The sequence below is a fragment of the Delphinus delphis genome, chromosome 14 (assembly GCF_949987515.2).
Source record: "Delphinus delphis chromosome 14, mDelDel1.2, whole genome shotgun sequence".
Taxonomy (NCBI): Eukaryota; Metazoa; Chordata; class Mammalia; order Artiodactyla; family Delphinidae; genus Delphinus; species Delphinus delphis.
Genome location: NC_082696.1, coordinates 30,514,497 through 30,539,667, shown reverse-complemented (window position 1 = coordinate 30,539,667; position 25,171 = coordinate 30,514,497).

Below are 25,171 nucleotides of genomic sequence, written 5' to 3'. Positions count from 1 at the left end.
TTATGAGTTCCATGTAAGCATATATTATTGCCCTCGAAGGTATTCACCAAGAACCTGGCCAGTGTCATTCCTGGCTGGCATTTGTGAGTGTTAGATCTTGGTGAATAGAAGTCAGGGAAGCATGCGAAGAAACCAAGTATTTGGCTTGGGCACAGCAAGGAACCAATGGATAATTGAGGGTGAGAAATGGTCTATAACTTTTCACCCCAGTGGTGATGAACCTATAATTCCCAAATTGTTTGTGTAATTTTCTATTTCTACCACATCAGTGACAAATATTATTTTGTACTGCATGTTCCTTGTGGATTTTTTTTCATCAGCAAAGTCCAGTTAGGCTGCCTGAAAGGAAAATAACATACCTGGGGCCATCATACCTGGCAAGAAATGCCACAGATGTACCCAGGAGGAAAAATATAGACTTCTGGGGGAAGCCACAGAGTCCCCTTCTGCAAAACACTACTCTGATGTTGATAGACTTTAAAAATGTATGTCATATGATCTAATTAGAGGAAACTCTCAGATATTCAAATTCAACATTAAGCTGTCGAGGAACCTTTTCTATTTGGCATAGCCTACTGAGGCTACAAGTGCTTTCTACAGAAGGCTCAGGCAGTGGCTTTGTTTCCCCACTCCCCGTTTGACTGAGCCTGTTTCAATTCAGCAGTGTTTTTAGACAACTATATTTACTAATGGTGTTAGGTGTTAGAGTTTAACCCTTTCCATATTTTAAAATTTATTTAGTGTAAAACGTGATTTTTTAAAAATTCTGATGTGAGTTACGTGGCTTGTGTGGGGAAAAAAAATAGCCAACTTTTCCAAATGAATCTCTAAGGATAATTTCTTCAAAGAATGTCTCTTGACATGTGATTCCAGGTTTTTGGTGTTTGCTGTTTTCAAATTGGTTTAACTCAGCAAACACTTATTCAGTTGTTGACTGTGCAAAGCTCAATGCTAGATGCTGTTTACAGGATGTTAGTGACCTGGAAGTAATTCACCTTGACAAAGTCTAACACCTTTTATTATGAATACGCTCAGAAAAGTAGCAATATTAGGGAACTTCTTTAACATGATAAAGAGGCATTTATATTAAACAAAACCAAAACAACCCACAGCTAACATCAGACTCAATGGTGAAAGACTGAAATCTTCCCCCATAAAATCAGAAACAGGACAAGAATCCCCATTTTTACTGCTGTTATTCAACATTGCTCCGGAAGTTCTAGCCAGAGCAATTAGACAAGAAAAAGAAATTAAAGTTTCCAAATTGGAAAGGAAGAAGTAAAACTGTCTTTATTCACAGATGACATGATCCTATACATAGGAAATTCCAAAGAATCCACAAGAAACTACTAGAGCTAATAAATTCAGCCAAGTTATAGATGCTCCATTTTTTGGTTGTAGTTCAGCACTTAGCATCCTCACTAAATAAATCTAATTGCTTGTCTTCAGCAATTTGCTAGGCAGCAAAGCTAGGACTTAAATTCACATGGGTTCATCCAGACTGGTAAGAATTCAAGAGCCCATGCCTTTAACCACTATACTACATTGCCTCTCAACCATTTAATTCAAATCCCAGTGAAGCCAAGTGTTTCAGATTGGGTTGTGTCTCTCAAAAAGATACATTGAAGTTTTAACCTCCAGTACTTCAGAATGTGACCTGAATTTGAAAATAGTGTTATTATAGATGTAATTAGTTAAGAGGAAGTCATACTCAAGGTGAGTGGACTCCTAATCCAGTATGACCAGTGCCCTTATAACAAGATGGCCATGAAGACACAAGGAGAAGACCATGTGATGACAAAGACAGAGATTGAAATTATGCTGCCACAAGCCAAGAACACCAAAGATTGCCAGCAAACCACCTGAAGCTAGGGGAGAGGGAAGGAAGGATGCCCTACAGGTTTTAGAGCATGTAACCCTGCTGAAATGCTAGCCTCCAGGACTCTGAGACAATAAATTTCTGCCGTTTTAAGCCACCAAGTTTGTGGTACTTCATTACAGTAGCCCTGGGAAACTAACATACCAAGTAACTTAGAAAGACGTTCCAGTGTCTGCCCAGATGCCCGTTTAGCCCACGAGCACTTCTCGCCTAGTTGTCGTTTTGCCCCTCTATCACATCTGTGAGATAACTTGGTGCCCAGCCACATGGGCTGAAGACCAAGGACAGTATGTTTGCAACTGAGACTGCATGTCTTGGAAATACCTAAGAACACTCTGACTGACTCACAGTGAATAGTTTGTTGAATTTGCCAACACTGTGTTCACTTTTTGGGAAGCTAATCATTGTATATTTTTGTTTGTTTTAGAAGGGCAGTGATTCACAGTATGAACTGTGCTGCTGTCATGTAGTAGCATGTAGATATGTCTACCTTGTAGGAAAAACTGTGGGGTTTAAACAACTATAGATTATCCGTGAATTTGTCCTTTTGTCTTAATTTTCATTCCCATATTTAGCGAGATTGTAGTTTGTCCAATTTTAGAAAATCAGTATGCTTCTTGGCTTAAAAAAAGTAAAACAAATTTATAGTTTATTCCATACTTTGCTAAAAAAATAAGTCTTCACTATGAAAATAACTGTTATGTTGAATGAACATGTGAAATATGATTTAAGACCTAATTTTCCTTTTATCATATCAGGAGAAGAGTCTAGAAGTATCACCAATATCACAGAATACCTTGTTCTCTAACATATTTTCCCCCAACCATCTGTTTATATCCCTGATTTATTCTCCTCCTCTGAAAGAATACCCTCTATAACCTGATTGGTGCCTGAAATTGTAAAAGTGATCCAATTTTTTTTATACTGGGCATTACCTTCTCCTGGCAGATATGATTTATAAACAAAACTCATAGTAGCTTCTTTACAGTGTCAAGCACTCTGCTAAATGCTTTTATGGATATCATTGCACTTGAACTTTATAGAACTCAATGAAGAGTAGTGAGATAGGTCCTGATGACGAATCTGAAGTTCAAATTAAGTTATGTTACTAGGTCTAGTAAATGGCATTGCAGGTTTCAAATCCAGGGCTGTTTGAATCACAGTGTATTTCCATGCCCTATGCTCTCTTGAGAACAAGAGTGTGAACAGCAAAAGCATGGGGCCCTGAAAGGGGAAACAGGTAGGTGTCTCAGTGGAGAAAAGAGAGAAGAGGAGCATTAAGGACAAAGCTCTGGCGTCTTCTAATTTTGCCTGGGGCCTTCCCTGAATCATTTCAACGACTGGTTTTCAAAGACAATATGAAAAAAGAATGCAACATATCTCATTGATATTTTTTATATTGATTATGTAGTGAATGATAATATTTAGATAATATTGGGTTAAATAAAATGTACTATTAAAATTTCTTCCACCTGTTTCTTTTTACTTTTTAAAATTAATTTTATTTATTTATTTTTGGCTGCGTTGGATCTCTGTTGCTGCACGCGGGCTTTCTCTAGTTGCGGCGAAGAGGGACTACACTTTGTGGTGGTGTGCGGGCTTCTCATTGCCGTGGCTTCCCTTTGTTGCGGAGCATGGACTCTAGGCATGAGGGCTTCAGTAGCTGTGGCACATGGGCTCAGTAGTTGTGGCTCGCGGGTTCTAGAGTGCAGACTCAGTAGTTGTGGCGCACGGGCTTAGTTGCTCTGCAGCACGTGGGATCTTCCTGGACCAGATCTCAAACCCATGTCCACAGCATTGGCAGGCAGATTCTTAACCACTGTGCCACCAAGGAAGTACTACTTTTTTTTTTTAATGTAGCTACTACAGATTTGAAATTATATATGTGACTCCCATTATATCGCCATCAGACACCACTTTAGATGTTCAGATAATCTAGACACCCTGAATAATGTTAACTTAATTTAAAGGAAAAAATGGGATTTGACTTTTTGAGAAAGGCAAGTAGTACTGCAGTTCAAAACTAATACAATTTTTAAAGCACACAACATATTATTTTTTATCTTCAAGGTAATATCATTGTTCAAAGTTTAAACTCAATTTCTAAAAAATTGTAATTGTGAGAGGTGAAGGTTTTAGTCTTTGTGGTAGATTGCATGCAAAACTGGACTTAATTTCTCTCTGCTTTTATTTGAGCTGCTTGGCAGCTCCTCTTAGTAGGAAGTGGGGTTTATTTTCCTACTCCTTAAATTTCCAGTCACAAGGGTTAACCTTGTGAGGTGCTTAGGCCAAAGAATATGTCAGGATGGTGATGTTCTGATTCTAGGCTTAGATATCAACAGGGCTTGCACTCCACCTACTCTGCCTCTTGGAATCCTGCCCATCCTTCATGTGAACAAACCTTGGGATAGCCTGCTGGAGGATGAGAGACCAAGTAGAACAGAGACAGCTGTCCCAGATGAGACCATCTCTGTTTTCTATGGTGCTATAACAAAGTACCACACATTTAGTGGCTTACTACAACACTAGTTCATCATCTTACAGTTCTGTAGGTCAGAAGTCCAACACAGGTCTCACTGGGCTAAAATCAATGTATGATCAGGGCTATGTTCTTTTCCAGGACGTCCAGGGGAGAATCCTTTTCCTTACCTTTTCTAGTTTCTAGAGGCTCCCTGCCCACCTTGGCTTATGGACCCTTCCTTTATCTCCAAAGCCAGCAACTGCTGGTGAAGTCTTTCTCACTTCACATCACTATGACCTGTCTTCTGACTCCCTCTTACACTCTTAAGGACTCTTGTTAATTGGACCAACCCAGATAATCCAGAGTAATCTCCTTATTTTAAAATGAACTGATTAAGCTTAATTCCACCTGCAATCTTAATGCCCCCCCTTGCTATATAAAGTAACATATTCTTAGGTTACAGGGCTTAGGGTATGGACATCTTTGGGAAGGTCATTATTCTGCCCATCACACCATCCTTGGCCAGCCAGTACCTAACTAACCTCAGGAGGTGATTGGAAATGCATGAGTGAGTGGCTGTGATTAGAACTGCCCAGTTGAGCCCAGTCCAGATTGCTGACCTGCAGAATGATGAATTTAATAAAGGTTTATTAAGCACATTAATCAAAAGTTAGCTGGTTTGTCGTGCAACAGAAGAAAACCAATAGTCTTTGAAAAGGTCCAAATGCTAACTGACTTCTTATGTTTCTGTAAAATACTGTAAAATCTAATTTCTGAAACAATCCTGATAATTTGAGGCACTCCATTTTTATTTAACTATTTAATTAATAATTTTTACTCTTTTTTTTTAAAAAGATAATGACGATATGGTTGGGACAAATTCTGTCTCCCACCTGAATTATTTGCAGCATAGGAAGTCATATTTACCCACCCTTCCCTACCAACATTCTCAACTTTGCTCTTCGAAAATAACTTCTAACAAGAGGGAGGCTTAATCTCCAAGTCCTTGCCTTTGAAATAATAATAAATTGTAGCCTGGCCCAAATTTCCATTAGTGAATAAACAATATTCACTAATTATTATTAATGTTAATAATAATATTAACAACCTCTCCAGCTGTTTAATTATTCTTTTAGTTCTCTTTTAAGTGGATTCAATATGTAGTAAATTACTTTTGGTTTGCACTCTGTTGTATCGATTACACGGTCAACTTTTGGAGGAATCAGGGTTTTGTTTATGGTCAAGGGAAGGCCTTGATATGCCTCATGACGCAAATTCTCTGTTTCAACTGTGAAACAGAAAGATGTAAAAAAGTCAAAGTGGCTTTTTGTTAGAAATGACATTTTACCGTCCTGTGTAAAATCTCAGAGAAACTGGGACTTTTAAAACAGGTTTCAGATGGAAAATAAGAGCCGAGCAGAAGAATTTCTAATTGAGGCACGTGAAGTTTTTACTTTGTAACGTTTTTAACTTTATAATGTTTGATCTAGGGTCTCAATGTTTCCATGTCACGTATTAGTAGCAAATTGTGAAAATGGTGGGTCAACATAATCAGTTTGGTGGCAGTCTCCTAAAACGGAACCCATCTGCCTATGATAGCCTCGTGCTGAAAAAGTTCCCCCAGATGTGTGTGTGTGTATCAGTGGTAAGAGGTTCTTCATTACCAGCCAAATTTATTACTAAAGATCCTGAAACTGGAAAGTCATAAACAAAGGTAATCACTTAGCAAACTAATAAAAATTCACACACTCAAAACTCTTGGAAGTTGAAGGCATCTGCTAATGGTTCCCAGTTTAACAGATCATGGAAATACATTTAAGGATAAATGAATAAGCTGCATCATTGAAATTTCTTGTTTTTTGTTTGTTTTGCTTTTCCTTTCTTCTTAGAGTATTTTAAACTTTGTCACCATGAAATCTTCTATCTGAGAAGTGTGTGAAAGAATTTAGTTTTCTATTTTTTTACATAGAGAGCAGAATGGATCTGGAGTGACCTATGAAATTCTGAGATTTTTGCATATTGGGCTAAATTCGGAGGCGTATATGTTTCTTAATTTCATGATTATGTTTCTATTGGGAATCACGGAACCAGATATTAGCCTCAAGAGGATGCCACAATGTCTTTTGAGTTGCAAATTGGATACAGGCTTCATATTTTCTGATGTGGCTAATCATATTCTCACTGGAAAATTGCATAGTTTCCCCTGCAACACTAAAATGGCTTTGCTGCCCACCAGCAATGAAGACATAAAGCATTTCACTTGGACAACTCTTTGGTGCCCCCGGGAGCTCTAAACAAAACTGCGCTTGTAATGATGCTGCCTGGCTCTGTTTGTTATTATTAACTGGGACCAAACAGAGCAACTCACATGTCAGCACATGTGTGTGATGTGTGTGCACATGTGTGTGATGTGTGCGCACATGTGCAGATGGAGACTCACAGGCCTATTGGAAAATGAGGTGAGAAGAGACATATTTTCCTACTTACAAAAGAAGGTAATGTGCTTAGTGGGTCTTTGTAAGGTGTTTTTACCTCACACATTAAGACAATATTGATTCAATTCAATTAGCCTGATAAGTGCAAATATTAGGTGTATAAAGATCGATAGAGATGGGAGGAGGAAGCACATTTATTAAGCACTTCCTGTGTATGCACCTCCATTACCCTCCTTGTATTTAGTGATAGTAACAATAGGTGTTACATTTGCAGCGTATGGATAAGGAAACAGTTTAGGGAGATGAAACCACTTTATATGTCAAAGCCAGGATTCAAACTCAAGTGTGATTCCAAATCCTGTTTTGTGACCATGATACGAAGATGCCTCTTCACCCAAATAGGAGTTCATGATCTAGTCCAATGTAATGTTCATGAACATTTACTGATACCCTCTTGATTATGATGTAGGTGGATTTTACACACATTTGTCAGAAATGATGAAAGAAATGAGGTTTTAAAAAATATCTTTATGGAATTTATAGTCACAGACACATTTACATAAAAAGAGACACCTAATTGTGTTTTACAAGTTCTACACTTCTTTCTTGTGATGTTTAATCAGGACTGGAATAAAGAAAAGTAGCACTTAAGGTGCCTGTTTAAGGAATCATATTGTCAATATGTATTCAGTATTGCTTAATTCTTTAATATAGTTCTTACAAGAAAGAAATTAGGACAACCTTTAAGGATAAGACTGTAGATATCATCTGTTATAAGTGTCTATGCCGTAGTTTGAAAGTGCAAAATACTTGACCCACGTATACCTTGTATTTAATTCTTTTAACAGCCACATATTAGGCATTAATTTCCAACTGTAAAAAGTGAGAATCTCAAGGCTGTAGAGGTTTAGTAACTTATAAATATTGGCACCAGGGTTTAAACCAGTCTTACTGTAAGAACCAGACTATTTCCCAGATATGACATGTTGCCTTCTCAAATACAGACTTGAATAAGAGATATCACTGAGACTGTTTAGGATGATTGCTACATTAATTTGAACTAGAAAGGTCAGAAAATGGACGACAGAGTGAGAAAAACAACAGCTTTTTTTTTTTTTAATCACCGAATTAGAATAGCAGAAGGAAGAATTCATAGGTCAAAAAGTAGTTTCAAGTGGTAATCTGCTAGCTATAGCAAGAGCAGCTATGGGAATGACATCACCAGGGAAAAAAAGAGTAAATAGTTTGGCAGACAAGTAATCTACCTCAATTAACAGATCTAAAACAAAACATCATTGATAATCCTCCATTTCCTTTTTCCTGGCTACAGTGCTGGAAAGAGCTACATGAGCATATGGCTGAATTGTTTTGCAAGGCTGGGGTGACCTGCAGCTGGTTCACGGTTAATTGCTGGAACTTCATTGGAGATGTAAATACTGTTAGTCTTTATAGTTTCATGACAGGTACCTGAAGAGCACAAACCTCTATGTAATGGATCGGAGAGCAGTACATACATGCACCATATGTATACTAAACAATAATGATGTACATGGAAAAATCTGTTTAATGGCAGAGAAACAGAAGTGTGTAGTGGTTCTTGAGCTCTTAGTTTTGTGTCACAAAAAAGAATTCCAATCCCTTCTGTTCCACTTGCTAGCTGTGTCTGTTTTTCTATCAGTACAATGCATTTAACGCTCTTGGGACAGCGTTATTGTGTAATTTAAATAAATGGATGTATGTAAAAACACTTGGCGTGGTGCCTAGAACAGAGTAAGACATCAAACAATAGCTGCTATTTGTGTTCATGTCGTAGGATGTAGTGTTCTGCTGCCTGACCCTTCTGAAAAGGAAACCAATACCCAAATTTGTCTCAAGTGAGTTTTGGGCTCATAGGATCAACCCCAGAAGGCCACTCGCAGAGCCAAATGGGAGAAAACCCAGTGTCTGACTTGTAGCTGCGGAGGGCGAGTATTTACATTTGGGCTGTGTCTTTGGTCCCTTTTAATCTGGCCAACCTGGTGCTTCACCAGCATGAAATTACTTCCTCCCAAGGTTTTCACTTGCAGAAACAAGAAGACCCTAGAGGCCAGTAACTAGTTGTTTATTTTTAAATGTTCTAAAATAAAAATAATAGTGTGAGACTTCTGCTTCAGCTTTCTTTCTGAAATGACTCTTGACAGGAACTGGAAATAGTTCTTGTCAGTGCAGCCATTATCTCTTGTGACCAAACGGGATGTAGGAGGTTGGGTGGAATTTCTGAGTTCTTTGTACCTGGGCATGAAATGCCTGTCATTTAGTTAAAATAAAGTATTGATTCTTAAATCAAATCAAAATATTGAGTCAAACAAGTGGGTAGTGTACTTGAATTCTCCCTTATTTGTAAGAACTGTTTTTCACCATTTCATGAATAGTGGGGGAAAATAAGGGGGTTATAAATAATGAAAACATGTTTTGGGCTTCCTGAAAACCATAGAAGCAATTATAGGACAGTCTGGAAAAAAGTTTAAATTACCATTATTTCCCAGGAAAAAAAGTAATTCTCTTTCTTGCCTTATCAGATAAGCAAGCTAACAATACGCTTTGAAAACAATTGTAGAATATTTAGTTCCTCGTTTCATTGGAGGCCTGTGCATGAAGCTCAGATCGCTCCTTCCAGAGTCCAGCACTTTCTCTTCTTCTTGGGAAGAAGGGTGTTAAGTGTCTTCAGCATCACTTCAAGGCTTGGGCTTGGGAAAGCCTTAAGAGCAAGACAAATGACTGGTTTTGCTGGAAGGGAACTAGAGAAAGCTGGACACATGTTCAGTGGAATAGTAGCCTAATGACAGATAGCTTTAGCAGATCAAGTGTTGACTTACTCCAGAGATTAAGAGATGACACAATTTGGGGTTCCTGTGTTGTTGCTTCAGGACTTGCAAAATTTAAGCATCCGTAGCCTAGGAGTAAAGAGTGGGCAATGATCTTTCTAGTTTCTTATTTAAATTACTTCCAAAGCTCTAATTGTCCCAGAAGTAAACTCCCACGTTCTCAGCCTGAGAATCTGGATTTCCTTGCTCTGCTTCTCCCTGCTTATCCAGTTCCTGCGGTTCTAGTTCTCTCTTCAAACATTGGGCTTCACATGCTAAACTCATAACAAATGACTGTCACTGTACTACGTCAGAAATGTGCCTCTGAGCCTTTGACTTTCATATTCCTTTTGTCCAGAATGGCCTCGCTCCCTTTATTGCCTAGACTAAGTGATAAATTATCATTTAAAACATGCTACTCAGCCCAAAATCTGGGCTGTGTGTACCTTCTATGCTATTATAAAGTATCCCTTATTTTTCTCAATCATTATATTTATCATATTGTAATCTACTGCTTCATTATTTGCATCTACTGCCAAACTAGTGACTTTATTTAATTGGTGTTAGGTGGGGCCTTCTCCTCAGTGGTCTATTTTAAACGCTGCCTGATGAATTTGGTTCAGTTAGGATTAAGACCCACTGGATTAGACTGAAAGTTCCACGAAGATAGGACAGTTGAGTGTCTAGTTCACCATCATTCCCCGTTTTCTAGTTCAGTGCTGGAAACATGGTAAATGCTCAGGAAATATCTATGGATTAAATGTCATTGTATCCCCAATACTTGGTACAGTGTAAAACATTAATTGTTTAATGAATTAATATGTTAAATTCTACAAGGGTTACACACACTTGTAAACCACAGGCTTTACTTTTAAAAAGTGATAGATAGGGATGAGGGGAATTAGAGAAGCACACCAAGAATTTTGATGTAATCACTCATACAATCAACGGTAAACATATTTACAATGGTTATAATGATTTCTTATGGAGAATATCTTTCATAGTGAGGATCTTTCTTCTTTCTGAATGCAGAAATTTTCCAGGTGGTTTGGCAGATGTCCAATTAATGGAAGCTTTGAGCAAATTCTGTTTAAATGCTTCAGAAAACTGCTAAATCTTCTGAGGTCATTTCCAGACCATTTGCCTTTCTCTGTTATGCACTAAGGCAGGAAATGTTTTCCTCCACTTTGAAATGAGCAATTCTAGGGGCAGGTAAAGAATGCACTCCGTGCAACATGCTATCAGCACCCTCCAGCTGTTTACCATGGTCTTTTTCATTCTTAACAGGGACATCAAGTTCTTTTGGATACTAGTTATGGTTTTATACATAAGACAAAATAAACATTTCCTGGAGGCCTTCGGAGGGTAACTACTCTTAGGTCTCAAACTGCATTTTCCTTCAATCGAAAAAGGAAAAAATAAGATTTAATTTGAAAGACGACTACCATTTATCAGGTTATGCTCTAGTCAGCCAGTTGGTACATTTCTCTTCCTTTTCTATTTTTTATAAGCCTGAAAGCAGTACAGCCCCACACTGTAACTTTCCCCATGTTGAATCACTTAATTTTTTATACTTGTTAGTGGCCATGGCCCGCCCCCCACCCCCTACCCCCGCTCCCAAGGTCATCTGAGAACAATAGTACCTGAGTCACTGACATTCTTAAGGTCTTGTTTGGAAGGGGTTGCTTGGAGCTGCTGTAGTCTGATCTGAGTCATCCCACACTGGGCCAAGGAGGCTAAAGAATTGGACTCTTCCCAAAGGAATGCTTGTTATTGTAGTGAATCTCCAGAAAGAGACATGTAGTTAGAGCTAAGAGAACATGCGCTTTGCCTCAGATTTACCTTTGGACAGGGACAGACTCTGACCTTTTAATCAGGAGAGGCTTAGACGGGATATTTTGTACAGAGTAAATTGGCTTCTGGTGGAATTTCCCAGAGAGACCACCCTGGAGGAAGGTATGATGATTTAGGGAGAAGACCATGAGATTTGGAGTCAGATAGACTTAGGTTTAAACCCTGACTCTACCTGTCTCAGTACGCTGTCTGTATCACGTACTATGTGAATTAGGTAAGATGCTTAACCTCTTTGAGGCTTAGGTTTCTCATCTATAAAATATAATGACTTACTATAGAAATGAAATATTTCTGAATTTGTCAGATGCAAACTTTATTTTAAAATATTAGTTAAAACTATTCTATGTGCTGCCTACTAGTTCATGCCTGCCTACTAGTCATCTTAAAATAGAGAAACATGTAGGACAACAAACACTTGAATATGGCAGAGCAGAGGAGCATAATGGAAAAAGCATTGAATTTGGAATCTCAACTCTATCTGTGTAACATGAGACTCACTTAGAAATAATATCTACCTTAATATTTTTGTTTAGAAAATCAAACGGTGTAATGTTTATAGATCTACCTTGAAAGCGTTAATAGCACCATGCCCACATTAATTTCTAAGAACAGGTTGCATTTCTTCTCCTACTGACCAAAACCAAAATATTTTAAGAGTGGGCAATGGTACACAGTTGGGGAAGGGGTATTTTTTCAGAAGCCAGGAAGGAAGATGGTGAATTTAGTCATAATATGCAGCTATAATTAAATGCATAATGTATACATAAACTAATAATGTATACATATGCAACTAAATACATAATTGTAGGCATATGCAACTAAATGCATAATGTATGCATTTTCTCAACTACCCCTTGGAATTAGAGCTAAAGGAGGCAGGCCAGGTATTTGCTCAATGGTGTGATTTGGTGGGGCTGAGATGGAGACCTGCCTGAAATAGAGTAGTCCTTCATAAACTGGGTGATGTGTTTGTGAAAAAGACCGTGGTGTGTAACACTATGGAGGGAAAGACTGAGGACTCAGAGAAATAGAGAAAATAGAGGTTTGTGGAAAGAGTAATAAAAATGATTGACGTATATGTATTTTTATTTAAACATCACAGTTCATAAATATTCTCAAAGACATCCCCTACTAAAATGAACTAGATTTACTGGTGTTAAAATGTTGCTCCAATAAGTAAGCATTTTCCTGACCATCCTGAATTGTTCTGGAAATCTCCCGAAACAGATTTTTCCATGAGTCATATGTTTTGCAAACTCATTTTAAAACTTTTGGACCCTACTGACTTGAGATTTAACATTTTTTTGCATTTATCATTTGGTTAATTTCCTCAAGTATTAGAAAAATGTTTGTGCAGCCACTCTGCCTGGGCCTAGTCTTCATCCCACAAACCTAGACGGTGGAGCCTCTACTCTTTGGGGGCAGGGACGGGGAGTAGTATGGCTTTGGGGCTCTTTTGTTTAAAAAGATTGAAATACACCAAATACAGGTAACAGTATTGCAGACTTTAAGTTGTCATACAAACATAAAACTGCATGTTCTTGTAATTTGAAGCCCACGTATAATGAGTCACTCATTTGGGTGACACTTGGGAATTGGTATAGTTATGTTATTGTGAATGGATAAAACACTGAGTTTATCATCTATAAGCATTCATTTAAAGTTAGTTTATCAAATGAGCAAATAAGTTTTGTGTCCATAAGTGTGCAAGTCAGAGAAATGTAGTGAGTGTAGGAGGGATGCAGAGAAGGTCTGGGGACATGGGATATTGATCCCAAGGAGTACCCAGTGGGAGGCCCTCATGGTGGTATGAATATGCTGAAGGGTTGAATGGCGGAAGGAGACGCAAACAAAAATAATGGCAGAAGGCCACTGTCTTGTTCCTTCTTATTTTTGCCTAGAACTGACCTTGTTTAGAAGGAAGGCTTCAGCACTGCTGCTTTTGCTGTGGTGAAGACTTTAGCTGAAAATAGTAGATTGAGCTTAGTTAATTATTGTGGCAACGGCTGACAGACTTCCTTATACAATCCTATCAACACTAATCTTCAGATACGTGAAGAAAAGACTAAGAAAAAATAGAAACCAAAATTTTATGTGTAAATGCTTGACTTATTGTGTTCTTGCTCACCCTTTAGAATTTCTGTGTTTCCTAGTCAAATTTATTCTTTGCCCCCTTAAAATCAAAGCACAGGTAATGGTGGATACATGTCACTGTAGATTTGTCCACACCCACAGAGTGTACAACACCAAGAGTGGGCCATAATATAAATTTTGGTCTTTGGTGATAATGATGTGTCAAAGTAGGTTTATCACTTGCAACAAATGTACCCCTCTGGTTGGGGATGTTGATAATGGGGGAGGCTGTGCATGTGTGGGGTCAGGGGGGAGATGGGAAATCTCGGTACCTCCTACTTAGATTTGCTGCGAATCTAAAACTACTCTAAAAAATAAAGTCTAACTAAAAACAAAACAAAGCACAACAAACTAGATGAGAAGTGAGAGCAAAGGACCATGAGAGATGGGAAAATTCAAATTTGGTTTTGGAGAGCAGGGCACAGGGATCAAGTAAGAGCTCATTGAGATGTCAAATCTGAGATGGACCTTGAGGGAAGGGTGAGATTTATGAGAAGACTGATCTTGATGTAGGGAACAGAATGGGCAAAGACACTGAAGTGTGCTAACAAGTCCAAGTTACATAAGTGGTGTAGTGTGGAGTGGTTGGACTGCGGAGATGAAGGTGACTGATTGGTGGAAGCTGCTGTCATGTTGAATATTTCTTCCTGAACTTAGGGGGGAAATTGAACTGGACAACATGTTAATTGGAAATTCTTTCCGTATTACTAACATGAGACATGGGAGATCTAGAAAAGAATAATGTAAAAATTAATAAAATAACCCTTTTAATATTCCTATTTAAAACATTGTTCTTCGATTTCAAGTCTCTTTTGCTTTGCGAGTGTTGTTTTCCACATTAGCTAATTATACCTTAGAAGTATTTTCGTGGCTATTTTTCCATTTCATTATAATATTAGCCATTTTTTTAAAAAAGCAGAATCATAAAATTAAAAGAACGTAGTATTTGAACAAGGATTTATGAATTTTTAAGCTTCTCTTCTCTAGTTCCACATTCATAAATTGGAAAAGAAACATTTATCTGGCCAAATTGTAGAAAAGAATCAGAAAATATCAACCCAGTAATACCTTCAAATTTCAGCAATTCACCCCATTGAACTGCCTTTGCTTGGCTTCTTTGTGAAGCTTTAGAGCCCCCAGAAAGATATTTATTCACTACCAGAGCTACCTTGGTAACTGCTCAGCAGCTATTAGGCTGTTTCTAGTTATATAATTTAGAGTATATGCAGAACTATTTGACTATTTCAGACTCACATGTTTGGGGTTTTGTTTTGTTTGTTTTGTCTACTTTCTTTTATTACAGCTTTAGTTATCTACTAGAAGAATATTGTATTTAAGCAGAAGCGTAGAAGATTGGGAAGTGGTATCTTTACAGTTTTTTCCCAATAAAACGATATTTAGTGAAACTGGAGATTTTAAGAAGTTATTTAAGCATCAATAAAATCTCATTATAGTCTTCAGAAGGGAACCAACCAATCATGCTCTGTTCATACTTGATCTTTCATAGTGGCCCTTCCTAACACAGTCTGAAATCAGGCATCTTCAATCATATCGGTTGAAAAACATCTTGTAATATGCACTTGATCCAAAGTGCCTATTATACTCTATTCTTTGGATTACCTGTGTAAATGTAAATGGACCCTAGAATGATTTGTCTTTGTCACCAGGCATGATTCTGGGCGCTTAAGGAAGCATGTGTATACTGTGCCTGTCACAAAGTAGGCCCTCAAAAATTATGCTGTTGTTTAATTAATGCAGATGATTTTACCATTATTCTTGTCAAAATGTAAGTAGAAGGTAAAATTGAGATCTAAGTACTTATGTATTAGGTTTAATGTCCAATAGAAAAAGAAAACAGTATCCTTACTTCTTAGGTCTTTACAGTTTTCAAAGCATTCAGAATTTTGAATGCTGTATATGATTACTTCTCTCCATACATGGATATCTAAAAATTCATTAACAGGTAAAGGATGGAAAGATTTGGAAATAAGATTGACAAGAGAAGATATCTGAGACCTGGGATCCATGGTCTACATTTTCAATCTTCTCCCTTCACAGTATTTCAAAAATTAGTTGTCAAATGTTCTATATTTTTATGTTGTACTTGACGTAAGGTAGACATGAACGATATACACCTAACATTCAGGGTGACTTTATAGGCACATTCTTGTAAAAATCAATATCTGCTTGTTAGTAATAGTTAATAATAAATGACATGACAACAGGTTAATTTCTTTTTTAAAAATTTTTTAATTTTTATTTTTTTGTATTTATTTATTTATTTGGTTGTGCTGGGTCTTAGTTGTGGCAGGCAGCCTCCTTAGTTGTGGCTCACCGGCTCCTTAGCTGCGGCATGTGAACTCTTAGTTGCAGCATGCATGTGGGATCTAGTTCCTTGACCAGGGATCAAACCCGGGTGCCCTGCATTGGGAGTGTGGAGTCTTAACAACTGCTCCCCCAGGGAAGTTCCAATTAATTTCTTTAATGACCTATTTATTAGATAAACTCTTCATTTCTTAATGTTATTTAAAGTTACTTGTGGGTTCCAATTTTTCAGATATTGCCCACAAATCTAAGTGAAATCAGAAGAAGGCTAGAAGGAAAAAATATATTAAAAATGCATGATTTAGCTGCTTTACCTTTTAAGAACTTGAGAGAGAGTTCAGAAAAAAATTGGAGATATTGTAAACAAATTCAACACTGTTGAATATCCATTGACCTAGACAATGATGTGCTTTAAGAGCTGACCAATATTGATGTCATATGTTATTTCACAGCATGACTTTGGACAACCCCAGTGATTTCTTAAAGATTATATCATGAGTAAATTTTGTAACATGGATCAAATGTTTTGTATTGTCCCAAGAACTAGTCATATTAAAATGTACTTTTCCAGATCCTTAAAGCAACAAACATTATCTGAGGACCTACTATGTACTAGGCCTTAGAAATACAAAGATAAACAGATGTCTCTGCCTTCATGTGTAATGTACCCAATATGACTTTTCACATGAACAATCATATACTGCCAAAGAAATGACAATCTGAATTGCTAATGAACTATGCATAGTCATGAAGAACAGAAAAATTAACCCAAAGAAAATGGAAAGAAACAATTACGATAAGAGCAGAAAATACTAAGTATAGAGAAACATTCAACACAGAGGATCAACAGCAGAGAAGATTAGTTCATTGAAAAGGCTAATAAATTTGACAAACCTTTGACAAAATTGATCAAGAATACAAGGGAAGTATAAATTGGGAGATTGGGATTGACATATACACATTACTATATATAAAATAGGTAACCAGTAAGAGCTTACCATTTAGCACAGGGAACTCTACTCAACACTCTGTAATGACCTATATGAGAAAAGAATCTTAAAAAGAGTGCCTATATGTATATGTATATGTATAACTGATTCACTTTGCTGTACACCTGAAACTAGCACAACATTGTGAATCAACTATACTCCAATAAAAATTTTTAAAAAATGAAAAAGAGAGAAACCACCAAAAAATATTAGGAATGCATGGATGCTGCAGACATTGAAATGAAAACAAGAAGATGTTATAAGCAACTTTTTGCCAGGAAATATGAAAAGTTAAGTGTAATAGAAAAATTCTTGGAAAAACACGATTGACTTAGGAAGGTACAGAAAACATTAATATTCCTGTAACTATTAAATAAAATCAGTAGTTAAGCACAGGAGATTTTTAGCCATGACATAGCAACTGGTAATGAATTGCCTCTTGCTAAAAACAACTATAAAACAAGAAAATATGTGAGACAGCTGTTTCTAAGCATTGAAGAATGGGCATCACAGGACTATAATCATTGAAATAAAGGAAAGACACAGGGTGAGCCCTACTGTTTTTCCAGGTTGTGTTGTTTTCTTTTCTTTCTTTTTTTTTTTTTGGCCTGAGTAGTAGATTCTTGCCACTGTACAGGGATGGGGAATCCATATAGACAAATAGACACACAATCTCGCTGAGCTTTGGAGGCAGAGATTGGAGTTCGAGTCTGCCTGAGCTGGAATTTGTAATGCAGGGTACCAGAGAAGAGGAAACTGCACGGAGGTGGGAACCAAAAATTTGTATAAGGATTTACCATGGCTCTTTGGCTGGGGGTGAGCCAAGTTTGAGTAAGGCGAGATTCCACGAGACCTAGCGAGAATGTGCTTACCGGATTGAACAGAGGTTGTGCATTGCTGAAACATATTGGAATTCTGGCCCAATCCGAAAGCAAATACAAAATTTTATTTATATACACAGATCTTCCTCAATTTACGATGGAGTTACATCCCAATAAATCCCATCGTAAGTTGAAAATATCATTAATTAAAAATGCATTTATTTTTTTAAATTTTTTTCCCATCTTTATTGGAGTATAATTGACAGCCACTATGGAGAACAGTATGGAGGTTCCTTAAAAAACTACAAAAATGCATTATTACACCTAACCTACCAGAACGTCTTAGCCTAGCCTAGCTTAGCCTTAAACGTGCTTAGAACACTTACATTAGCCTACAGGTGGACAAAATCATCTAACACAAAGCTTATTTTAGAATAAAGTGTTGACTATCTCATGTGTACTGAAAGTGAAAAACAGAATGGTTGTAAGTGTATCGGTTGTTTACCCTCATGACTGTGTGGTTGGCTGGGAGCCGCAGCTCACTGCCGATGCCCAGCATCATGAGAGCTCTGTATTGGACCAAATATCGCCAGCCCAGGAAAAGGTCAAAATTCAAAATTTGAAGTACAGTTTCAACTGAATGTGTATCGATTTTGCACCATTTTAAGGTTGAAAAATCATTAAATCAAACCATCATAAGTCGAGGACCTTTTGTCTATTATCCATTCTATGTTATATCCATATACTTACCTAAATAATAGTGTACTCTCTAGCTCTCTCCCTCCCCCACCTCTTTATATATTGTTTTTAAAAGTAGTATAAAATAACTTGTCTGTATGAAAGTGTGTCTGTTCCTCAAGTCCTGCTGGAGTAATTCCTAGGAACAGAATTATCCATGATTTATCCTGTCTTACAATTATAACATTAACATTAATTTGTAAAGCAGTGGGTAAGAAGTTGCCATCTGATCTTTAAATCTAATAATCTTAATATAGTACTGAATCATAGTAGAGGAGCTTTGAATTCACAGAGTATTCAAATTATTTTGAAATTGATCTGGGCTTAACAGTTCTCAAAACTGATTTTCTAATGAACTTTCAGCTTTAACTTTTAAGAATTGGGACTTGAGAAATTAATTCAGCTTACTTTTTACTTTGGCATTAAATATCATATATTTGGCTGCATACAAAATCCTTTGATGCAGAGTTAAAAACATTGAAGACTTTTACAAGTCAAGAACAAAAGGAAATTAGATTTTTCAGGAAGAATTTTGAGTTCTAGGTAGAAACCTATACTATTCCTGAGTTGAAAACTTTATCCCCAGACATTTTCAAACCTTGGAAAATAAAAAGTAGTCATTTGTTTAATGTAGAATAATGTTATTTTTAGTTACCTTGCGTATGTGACTAAGACGGCACAAATTATAGATAGAAGACCAGCACAGTCTTGAATTATTAGCAGGGGAACAAAAACAAGACCTCATGGTATAAAACAGTCTTGACCCAGTGGCTAAGTGTATTGCACAGCTGTTTGAACTTTTCAAAAGCCCTGCTATCTTTATAATGCACAGTTTTAGTTTTCTGTGTTGCATTGTGTGTATCTATGGTTATACATGCTCAACCGAGAACAGTTTATGGATGATTATTCCTAGCAGCTAAGCAACTTTACTGGTACTGTTTATTTTGGTCACTTTCTGTTGGCTTGGATGTTTGCAAGCCTATTCGCGTAGAAAGTGGAAAGAGGGGACCATGTAGAGTGGCTCTCTGTGTTTCCTAGAAGTATCATAAAGTCATTCACAATTATTTGTGAAGTTTGAGTCCCTGTAATGACTAGTTCTATAGAGTAGAAATGTATATGAGAACCAAGAATATATGATTTTACCTTTCATTGTGTGGTCACCTTCCTGATGAGCTTGCCTTTTCATTTGGCCAGGTATTTTGCTTCTTAGCTGTAACATATCAAGACTTCCAAACTCCATACACCTAATAAATAGGGTCCATATTATTAGAATTATTCAGTTGAGTTGTATCACTCGTCTATATATTTGTCTCATCCTTTTTATTTTTTAGCCCTGAAAAGAAACCAGTTTCCCACATATCACTTAAAAACATGGCATAAAACAGTTGCCACCTACATCCATTAAAGATCTATAGATCAATATTTGAAATTTACCTATAAATTTTAGACTTCAATTTTCTTTACTTAGACTTTAAGTGGAAAAATGATATCGATATCGAGAGTGTATGATAGCTTGTTTTCTCATGTGATTCTTTTAAAGTTTAAAATTTTGAGCTTATCTTCAGAATTTAATTTATGATCATTGTGTGACACCTGAACTGAGTGTATATTCTTCCAGATAGGATACTGTTTGCTTCAGCTAAGCAAGAGGGGACATTATTTACACAGTGATAATTCCTTACCTTGAGCTTTCTAAAACCCCACAGGTAGTTTAAATTTGAACCCCAATGCTGTAGTTTTGAATATTTTCCCCCAAAGTCTAGACAAAGACCAGGAAGTTTTCTTGACATTTCTCTTTGCCAGGAGATAAATATTTTCGAGACACCCTCTCCTGCCCCAGCCCTGAGGGTCCAACTTTATGGCCAGGATCTATATTTTAACCCACCACTTTGCCAAGTATCTAAATTAAAACTCAGGGCTCTTTAGGTTCTTGGGATCAGCAAATACCCACAGGGGAAGATTTAATTTCAACCTTCACTTGTCTCTCCACTAACTGCTTCCTTACCCTGGTTGGACCCTGGAAATATTCCTTCTTTCTTTCTTGTTCAGAAATACTTTTTCACTTGTAAAATGTTTACTTAAATATGATACATAAGAATGCACAATTTATAAGTGTACAGCTTGATGAGTTGTTACAAATTAAACATATGCCTATAACTACCACCTAAATCAAGACAGATAGCATCAGAGCCCAGCCACCTCCTTATCCTCTCTAAAAGCATTACCCTACTTACCTGGGAGAGCCACGACCCTGACTTTTATTATCTTTGATGAATTAGCTTTGCCTGTTTTTGAATACTAGGTAAATGGAATCATACAGTATATATATACTCTTTTGTCTGTAAATATTTTTGCACAACATCCCATTTGTGAGCATTACCCATTTTTGTGTGTACAGTAGGGTTTTTTTTTTTTTTTTTTTCTTTTAATTCGACTGCCATTTACCCATTCTATTTGTTGATGGATGATAGGGTTGTTTCTAATTTGGGACCGTCACAAATAAAGCTGCTATGAGCATTCTTCTATATGTCTCTTAGTGAACATATGTATGCATTTCCATCTGATACGTAGCTGAGTGGAATTGCTAGGGTATACACGTTTTCCAAAGTGGTTGTTCTCATTTACATTCCCATCAGCAATGTAGGAAAAGTTGCTGTTGCTCCACATTCTCCCCAGCCCTTGGTGTTGTCATGTTTGTTTGCTTGTTTGTTTGTTTGTTTTAATAGTAGCCATTCTGATGAATGAGCAGTAGTAACTCACTGTTTTAACTGGAATCTTCCTGTTGGTTAATTACTTTGAATACCTTCCCATATGCTTATTGGCCATTTGGCTATCCTCTTCAGTGGAGGAAATTGGTCTAATGAAGAAGGTTTTTTGAGTTGTATTTTTCTTTATTTTTGAGTTCTTTTTCTATTCTGGACATGAGATTGTCATCAAATATATGTATTGCCTATATCTTCTTCCACTCTGTGACTTTTCGCTGTCTTAATGTTCTTTTAATGAAAAAGTTAATTTTAATGAAGTACAATTTTTCATTATTTTCCTTTATGATGAATGCTTTTTTTGTCCTGTTTAAGAAGTCTGCCCTTCTTCATTCATGAAGGTATTCTTTCGTGTTACCTCCTTGAATCTTTATTGCTTTGCATTTCATAGTTATACATTGCAATTCACATGAAATTGATTTTTGCTTATTGTCATAAATCAAGAGACCATATACTTGACCTACTGTTTCTTGATTCCCTTTTCTGTTCCATTGATATATTTGTTTTTGCATCAATACCACATTGTTTTAATTACTGCAACCTCATAATAAATCTTGAAATCTGGTAGTGTGAGTTCTCCAACTTTGTTATTCTTTAAGAATTGTTTAACTGTTCTTGACCTCTTGTGTTTTCATGTAAATTTTAGTACCAGGTTTTCAATTTCTGTTGAAATACCTATTATATTTTATTTGGATTTTATTGAATTTGTAAATTAATTTGAGGATATTGAAAGTTTTATAGTATCAGTTCTGTCAATCACTGAATATTTATTGAAATCTTTTACATTTCTCTCAGTAATATTTTGTAGTATTGTATAAAGTATTAGACATCTTTTCTTAGATTTATTCCTATATATTTAGATTTTATACTTTCATAAATGTTATCACTTTTTAAAAAATTACATTTCCATCTGTTTTTGTTAGCATATGTAAATATAAGTGACTTCTATATCCAGGAACCTTGCTAAATTCACTTATTAATTCTATCAGTTTATCTATAAACATTTAAATTTTCTGTATTCACAATCAGGTTTTCCAGTTCTTGTATGTTTCCTTCTTTCTCCTTTCATTATTTAACCGGGTAATGAATAGTTGTGGTTTTAGCAAACACTCTAGTTTTATTTCCAAACTTTGGGGTAGGCTTTCTATATTTCACCAGTAAGTATTTTGTTTACTGTAGATTTTGTAGCTATCCATTATCACGTTAAGGATGTCTCTGTCTATTGCTAGTTTGCTAAGAGTTTTGATAATAAATTTCTGTTACATTTTATCCAAATTGCTGTTAAGTTGTTTTGTCTACTGTACCTTTATTATTCATTTTCTCCAAAAGGTAAAATTTTAGTTTTGTGCTTGAGTAAAACAGAGGCAGTCATCTGTTTGGTCAACATGTGGGTGATTTTAAATGTCTAACTTTTCTTTTAAAGATTTCAATCTAACCTTCCCATTTTTAGTTCCCCACTCTCTGCCCCATGCAGTTTGTAACCCCCACTTTAAGAGCACCGGATGCCTTGAATTCCTCACACGGCTTCCAGGGTTCTTAGTTTTCTTTCTTACTGGCTTCCTCATACCTGTCCTCCTTTACCCTAGTTCTGTTGACGTTTAGTATTTAACGATCTGTAACTTGCTAAATTATTTACCATTATTCCCTCTGCTTTCCAGCCTCCAATATTCTTATTCATTCATTTGACAAATGTTTTTGAGTTAGGATGGCCAGATTTAGCAAACAAAATCATAGGACACTCAGTTAAATTTGAATTCTAGATGAATAACAGATTTTTTTTAGAGTAAGTATGTTCCAAATATTGCATGGAACACACCTATACTAAAACATTACTTTCTCTTTATCTGAAATTCAAAGTTAACTGGTGGTCCTGTATTTTATCTGGCAAGCTTATTATGAACACCTAGTGGCTCAGGTATTATAGGTATAGGTGATACAGTGGAGATAAAAATGGTCAAAAATCCCTGCTCCCAGAAGCTTACATTCTACTAGATGAGACAGATAATACACACAATAAGTAAATTATATAGCATATTAGAAAGTGATAAATGCTATGGAAAAAAAATGCAGTGGGTTAATGGATATTAGATATGTAAAGATTGGGATTGGACTTTAGGCGTGTTGGAAAAGGTATCAACGAGAAAGTGAAGTTACAGGTAGCATTTGAGTTGTGTAACTCTGGGGAGAAGGGTACCCCAGGCAAAAGGAGCAGCACATGAAACCTGAGGCAGCAGTACAGCTAGTATGTTGGAGGCAGAAGGCAAGTATGGACCAAGCAGGTTAGCAAGGGCAAAAGTGGTAGGGCAGGTCAGGAAGAGAAATCCAGACCAGGTAGGGCATTGTGGGCCGTTGTGAAAATTAGGAACCTCCTCTTAAGAGGCAAGGGGGCAGTGGAGTGTTTAAACATGACTGATGTCATTAGAATATCCGACATTGTTAAAAGAAACAATGGCCGCTATGCTGAGAATGGGCAGCAGTGGGTCAGGAGAGGCCAGGGAAGAGACCCCTGCAGTAATCTAGGCAAGAGATAATGGTGGCCTTTACTAGTGTGATAACAATGGAAGTGGTGAAAAAATGGCTAAATTCTGAATATATTTTGATGGTAGATCTAACAGGATTCCCTCATGGATTGGACATAAGTATTATCTCAAGAGAGTTGGAGTCCAGGGTGATGCTAAGGTTTTCAGTCTGAGGAACTAGAAGGATGGTTCAGTTCTACACCATTTCTCATCTATTTTAATCCTCTCTTTTCTTATTTTTATCCTCATTGCTTTATGCTTGTTTATATTCCTTCAGTGATAGTTTAGTAGGGCTCTGGGTTGAAGCAATGGTAAACCTGTGTGTTTAACTCAACATGTTTATCCGGAAGTCCATATAGTTGTTTTGATAAATTAATTTTACTTAATTTTGATTCGTGGCTAAGAAACACCTTTGGAATTTAACTGTAATGTGATACTTTATTTTTTAAAAGGTGATGGAAATAAATGTCCCTGACCCAAAACAGTGTGGCTCAAGTCCATGTAACACATGTGATTCAATTAGAATTTCCTTGCTGTATTTGGTTACTGTGGAGAGAGATTATTTTTACCCTCATGCCACTGCCAAAATGATATGCATGAATTAACTTCTCTGTAATTAAACTAGTCCATTTTTGTATTTTGAAATAACTGATGGTAGTTATCCAAGAACTTTTATGTGCCCACAGAGATGCTGCATGCCCTGAATAATTCCACAAGGCATTGAGAAAGGTCCAACTAAGCAGAGCAGATATTTAACATTTTTACTGAAAAATATGACAAGGATCCATCCAAAGAGCTAGATAATATATAAGTTGTTATAATCAGTACTTTCTTAAATAGCTTCACTCCCTGTTTGAGCATGGCACGTCAGAGTTTTATGCTATTGTTGGCTAGTCACTCTTTTTTTTTTCCTGTTTTGTAGAACAATGTTAAAAGTTTATTGGGTTTGTTTATTTCTTTTAGGTATTTTCCACATCTCCCTGTCCTTTCCATGGCCAAAAGTGATCAGCTAAAAAATGTTAACAAAGAAACAAATTATCATATTTTTTAAGTGATATACTGTAAAGCATTCTTTATATGAAAACCTGAAAATTTTAACAAGAGTAATTTGGGCAACCTGAGGCACTAATTGAAGATCAATATGATGACTTTAAGTTATTTTGAGAATCAGGTATACCTTCTGAATAAATTAAAACATATAAAATTCAGCAAATAAAAAGTGCACTCAATCACATTTTAATTTTTTTCAAATTATTAATACAGATGTAAATGATCGGAGAATCAGAATTCTCAAGGTTTATCTTGAGTGCTTCTTGGCACTCAAGTAAGTGCCTCTTACTTACTTAAATAATTTGTGTGATCTATTTCAGTGGCAGCATGCTAATTGGCATTCTGTTTATATCTCCTGGCAT